The following is a 6,367-nucleotide window of genomic DNA, read 5'->3' as shown; positions in this document are numbered from 1 at the left end:
AGGCGTGAGCCACCGGCACCTGGCTTGTCTGAATATCTTCTGTCAGCCCTTCTCCTGTATCCCTCTCTCCTCAGGTATCAGGCCTATATTGATCTAAAGGCTCTTCCTGCTTCACTTGTGGCTTTTCCACTTTGTCTTTCTCAGTAAATCTCTTGCACTCTGTTTTGCTTCCTGCAAGATCCAAACTGACATGTTTACTTTGCTGTTGGAAAGAATGCCTCCAAATCTTCCTCCACAAAGAGGGTAGGAGAACAGCCAAAGCACTCTTTGCTCCTGTAAATTCCTTCCAAAATCATCTTTGAAATGCATAATCTTCTCTTTAACAGCCTCCATGGGATGGTGTTTGCTAAATTGGCTTTCCCATCTTTTATTACAGTCAGCAGTATATATAGGGATTTGGAGGCTGAGCAAGGAAAAATATGACCACAAGGGGCAATAGCACAGAGAGATCAATTAGGAGACAGCAGTTTGTACAAGAGGAGACTGTTCAGATTCTTAACGAGGAGAGCTTAAGTGCATCATCTGAGAGGGGAGGAAGGTATAAGGGACTCTTATGGAACAGAGATATTAAAAAAAGAGTTTACATAACTTGGCAATGCCATTCACAAGCACACTAAGGAATCTCTGGGTAGAGTACTGACTCTTGATTATTTGGTGTATTTAAAATAATTGAACCAGGTGCAGGTGGCTCAGGCGTGTAATCCTAGCTACTCAGGAGGCTGAGATCTGAGGATCACAGCCAGCCAAGGCAGGAAAGTCCATGAGACTCCTATCTCCAATAAACCACCAGAAAACCGGAAGTGGCGCTGTGGCTCAAGTGGTAGAGTGCTAGCCTTGAGCTGAATAGCTGAGGGACAGCGCCCAGGCCCAGAGTTCAAGCCCCATGACTGACAAAAAAATTGTGTGAAATTTGAGTTTGGATGATACACATTGTGCAGGGATTTACTTACTGGCCTCAGATTTGAACTGAAGTCATGTGAAAATAGGCAGCTTTCAAACTAAAAGTCCTTGAATAGCAAAGGCTGTTCTATGTAAAAAGAACACTTTTGCAAGTATTGCAACACTGGACTTCAGTTTATACTGCAAAACCATAGTTACAAAACACAGTTTGATATGGCCACAAAAATAGACATGGAGACCAATGAGACAAAATAGAAGACTCAGCCAGGCGCCGGTGGCTCACGCCTGTAACCCTAGCTACGCAGGAGGCTGAAATCTGTGGATCTCCGTTCAAAGCCAGCCTGGGCAGGAAAGGCTGTGAAACTCTTATCTCCAATAAACCACCAGAAAAGTGGAAGTGGCACTGTGGCTCAAGTGGTAGAGCACTAGCCTTGAGTTGAAGAGTTGAGGGACAGTGCCCAGGCCCACTATTCAAGCCCCACTACTGATTAAAATTAATTAATTAATTAATTAAAAAATAGAAGACTCAAAAAACAAACCAAATAGTTATGACTATCTGATTTTTGACAAATGAGTCCAAACACACCCCACTGAAAAGACAGCCTCTTCAACAAATGGTGCCAGGAAAATTTGTTATCTACATATAGTCAAGCCTCAATTCCTTCATCTGTGTAAAAACTAAGTCCAAATAGATCAAAGATCCTACAATGAGACCTGAAATCTTGACACTTTACAGGAAAAGTTTCACAGGGAAAACTCTTAAGATGCAGACAAAGCTACTTATTTTTTTAAATAGGACCCCAATTGCCCTAAAATACAAGCAAGAATCAACAAATGGGTTCACATCAAATTAAAAAGGGTTTGCATTATCAAAAGACAAAGTCTTGACCAACTATTCAACACACAAAGGATTAATATCTAGAATATACTAAGAGATAAAAAATGAATCAGCACAAAATCAAATAATACAATTAATAAATGGGCAAACAAATAGAACAAAGTTCTCTAAAGAAGAAACACAATGGCTAATAAATAAATGAATGAATGTTCAACATCCTTGCTATAAAGGATATGGCCATTATAGTTGTACCCACAGAAGGATATCTAGGCAAGTGGGGGCAGAGGGTGCATAGGGTGTTGGTCATGGGACCCATCAGGAGCCACACAGTTTCCATGGCAGGATAAGGGTAAGGGCTGGCAAGGGAATAACACCAGTCTTTGGTAGCTCTTTGTCTTTCCCAGGGACAGAGTGGGCTTGTGCATGCTGTAATGGCTGAATAGGTGTGACTGGAGTGGTGTGAGGGAGTAGGGGAAGGTATATATAGATGATGTGGGCATGCACGGGAGCAGATGTGTTCAGGTGAATTTCCAAGTATGTGAGACTAAATGAGAGTGAAGGTATGTGATTGTCGATGCCTATGTGTTGTCGAGAGTGTGGGTCACTGAGAATGTGGGGGAGTGGGTGTGTCTGAAAATGAGAAGGCTGTGAATCAGTGAGGGCATATACTGTGTATGAGCATGTGAGTATGCCATTCTGTGTCTGAGTTTGTGTGGCTTTGAATATGGAATGTGTAAGTGTACCACTGAATGAGTATGATTTGCTTGGCTTGTTTGTTGCGATTTGGTCTTGCTAACTTTTCTCCTATGCTGCCCTCAAACCACAATCCTCCCCATGTCTACCTCCAAAATAGCTCTATCAAGTACCATATCAGTGCTATAATGTCAGTTTAATGGTGCTAACTCTGCGGGATGTCAATTGTTACTTCTCTGTAACTTTGAATTTGATTGTGAATATGGTTTAATAGTTATGTTAGGGGATATTACTGATTTCTCTTGCTTGAAATTACTATAGATAAAGTAGTGGTTGTGCTTTCCTTTTTACCTTTTTTTTTGGGGGGGGTTTCGGTCATGGGGCCTGAACTCTGGGTCTGGGCGCTGTCCCTCAGCTCTTCAGCTCAAGGCTAGCACTCTACCACTTGAGCCACAGCGCCACTTGCGGCTTTTTTCTTTTTGCTTATGTGGTGCTGAGGAATCGAACCCAGGGCCTCAGGCATGCAAGGCAAGCGCTCTACCACTGAGCCACCTTCCCAGCCCCTTTTTACCTTTTTATATGCTAAACTTTGTTGAATTTTTTGTATGTGTGTGCTAGTACTTGGGGCTTGAATTCAGAGCCTGGGCATTCTTGCTTGGCTTTTTTACTCCAGGATGGTGCTCTACCCTGGAGACACAGATGCATTTCTAGATGGCTGGTGGTTCATTGGAGATAAGAGTCTCATGGACTTTTCCTGCCCAGGTTGGCTTGGAACCAAGATCTTCAGATCTCAGCCTCCTGAGTAGCTGGGATTGCAGGTGAGAACCACCAGTGCTAGCCATTGAATTTTTCTATATTTAAATTTAATTATGAGGAGCCCTTGTAAACACAATTGCTCAGCCTATGTTACACTCATCAGTTCAGTTTCCAGAGGTGGACTCCACAAACTTGCCCTCTTAGTCATACTTGCCACTGGTTATCCTTCTCCATCTATTACACTTTTCACCTCACAAGTGGTGTTTATCCATTTGGTCCCCAAATGTAATGCTTTTGTACTAGCTACCATACCAGATAGTGGAGACACAAAAGCAAATAAAACATTTCTACTGCCCCAGGGTCAGTGACTAAATTCAATTGGGAAAGCGTTCATAAACTTTTCAAACTGAACATATTCTACCTATCACCTCTATGCTTGGTATTTTTGAATCCTTTTCTGATGTACACAACATCTACCTGTCTGGGACTTCTAACAGTCTCCTATCTGGAGACATTCCTGACATACCCTCTTGTCTTCACACCACTGGATGTTTCCCCTTGACAGCTCACAGCTTTGCCATTTATTCACTGACATTATATCTGTAGTGTCCCTTTGCTGTCCCTGAAACTCAAGCAATGAAGATTTGAACCCTTGGAGTGGTAACGGTGGGACCAGAACATGGGCTTGGGGTTTTAGCTCAGTGGAAAAGCACTTGCCTGTGAAGTGCAAGGACCTCAGTTCAGTCCTCAGCTCTGGAAAAAAAGAAAATAGAAAGAAAGTAAAAGGTCTAATAAAAGAAAAGAATATAAGGGGCTGGTTTGGCAATTTCCAAATGAATATTTTCTACAGAGATGCATTCTGAATGATCTCAAACATTTTTATGGACCAACACATACATTATTTTTTTGGGATGTTGAGAACATTTATTTCAACGAGCTAAGATTATTTTTATCTAAATTCTGGAATTGAAGTATAATTTTGAAAATTTTCCTTTTTTTCTTTTTTTATTGAAAAGGTGATGAACAGGAGTTTACAGTTACATAAGTAAGGTAAGGAATGCATTTGTTTTTAAATACTGTTACCCCATCCCTCATTTATTCCCACTTACCCCTTCCGCCCAAGATGTAAGGTTCATATTCAAAATAGTGACAAGTGAATGTCAATGTTGCATTAGTTCATCCTTTGTCCTGCTGTTTCTGTGATTCTCTTTCCCTTCCACAGATTGAATAAATTTATACATGAGGCACAAGGTACAGAAAAGTAAGAGAAAAAAAATGAAAGAAATAGAAACTATATATAGGGCATAATAAGCACCTCTTGTTCCCATGTCTTGGAGTTCATGTTGATACGCTTCATTGTATATGGTCCTATGCACAAAGCAGTTGGGTTATTGATATCCCCTGTTAAGAATATCATAGACATATTCTATTTCTTACAAATGAGAGTTACCATTCAACCTACTTTTCTTTGGGTCTGGTTTTCTTCGCTTAATATATATTTTTCCCCAGGTCTTTCCTTACGAATTGGGCAATGCCATTCTTTCTGATGGAACCACAGAATTCCATTGGGTATATTTACCACATCTTCTTGATTCATTCATCTACTGAAGGACATCTGGGTTGATTTCACATATCAGCTCTGGTAAATAATGCTGCAATGAGCATGCCAACACATACATTCTTGATCTTCAAAGCACCAGTGACAATGTCCCATTCTACATGGCATAGAAGGTAAATCACCACTTTCAGAGCAAGGCAATTGCGTCATATTTCCACCAGAGGGAATTCTACAAATGTGAAGTTAAACCAGCAGTCTCACTAATATATGTGGGAAGGAATACTGAATATATGGAAATCTGAAAAATAAATTCTGAGGCTAAAACAACCAGGGAGCAATGGTCCCAACTGTACTCAAAGACAGATGGACAGGGATTTAAGATCTAGTTTTGATTCAACTACAATGAAGTATTTGACCTTGCACAAGTCTCTTAACCTGTCTGAGCGTCATGAGTCAAATAAGGACAGTGTTAATAAACATACCTTACAGGGTTCTGGTGAGTAGTAACTAAAATGATTCCCATAAAGAAATTAAAAATTCAATCAGACCAAGGAAAAACCATCAGGGGCCATTGCTTTTGAATCCATGACAACTGACAGAACAATGACACATACAAATCTGAGGCCTCCCGGATGGGACCCAAGTCATGTGGACAGTTTTGTGTCACATTACTATACAAGGTGGTTTCTAACACCTCATTGGATGGATCCCTGTCTGAGCAGGCATGCTCCTGGTGGGCAGACAAAAGGATAGAATGCTGCCCACAGAAGGCTGGGATCTAGCCCTCAAAGCAAGCATGATCACAAAGACTTAGGTGAATGGTACTGTGCCTCAAGGGGAGTCAATGTCTCCCTCATTCAATTGCGTCCCTGACACCAAACAAATAGTAGGTTCAGAGACTGGGAAAAACGAGGCCTAGCGTGTTGGGTTCAATATCAAGGGCCTTTCATCTGCGTAGAGCAAATGCAGTCCACCACCCTTGACTTGTCGTGCAGAGAGAGAAAGGGCCATGCAAACTGTGCTATAGGTCACCCCCGTCTCCTGGACACTGGCCCCAGGGCAGGAAAGTTCTTTTGCTTCCACAGTGGCGCCACTGCAGGCTCAGGCCTGCCTGCAGTCCCTTTCTTCCAGCCAGATGGGCAGTCGAGCATGAACCTATGTGAGCACATGTGGGATCCCCTCCAGGGAACCCTACTGGGCAGGTAGGCACTGCTCCTCTAGTTTATGGACCAGAGCCGTTGTGAGTGGGATCGGATTTAAGGAGAGCTGGGAAAGCCTCAGGGTCCCTGTTCCCATGCCTTGGCCACACCTCTGACCATTTTCTGGTGGCCTTGAGTGCCTGACACTATCACTCCCTGATCTTGCGGGCCCTGGACAAGTGCGCATCCTAAGTCCCGAGGGGCGGGGTCGGGCAGCTGATTCCAGATAGGAGGGCCGGGCTGGGGGGAGCCTGGGGTCCTAGAAATCCGGTTCTTGACGCCCAGGACGTGGGCGGGCGGGTGGGCGGGGGTCACCCGGGACTGGGCGAGAGGGGGGCGTGGAGCGGTGCGGCTGACGTCACCCGCGGCCCCCAGTGCCTGCGGCGGCAGTGGCGGCGGACACAGCGGCCCGGTCCCGTGACC

Source organism: Dipodomys ordii, unplaced genomic scaffold (assembly GCF_000151885.1).
Source record: "Dipodomys ordii isolate 6190 unplaced genomic scaffold, Dord_2.0 Scaffold89, whole genome shotgun sequence".
NCBI lineage: Eukaryota > Metazoa > Chordata > Mammalia > Rodentia > Heteromyidae > Dipodomys > Dipodomys ordii.
This window is presented reverse-complemented; position numbering follows the sequence as displayed.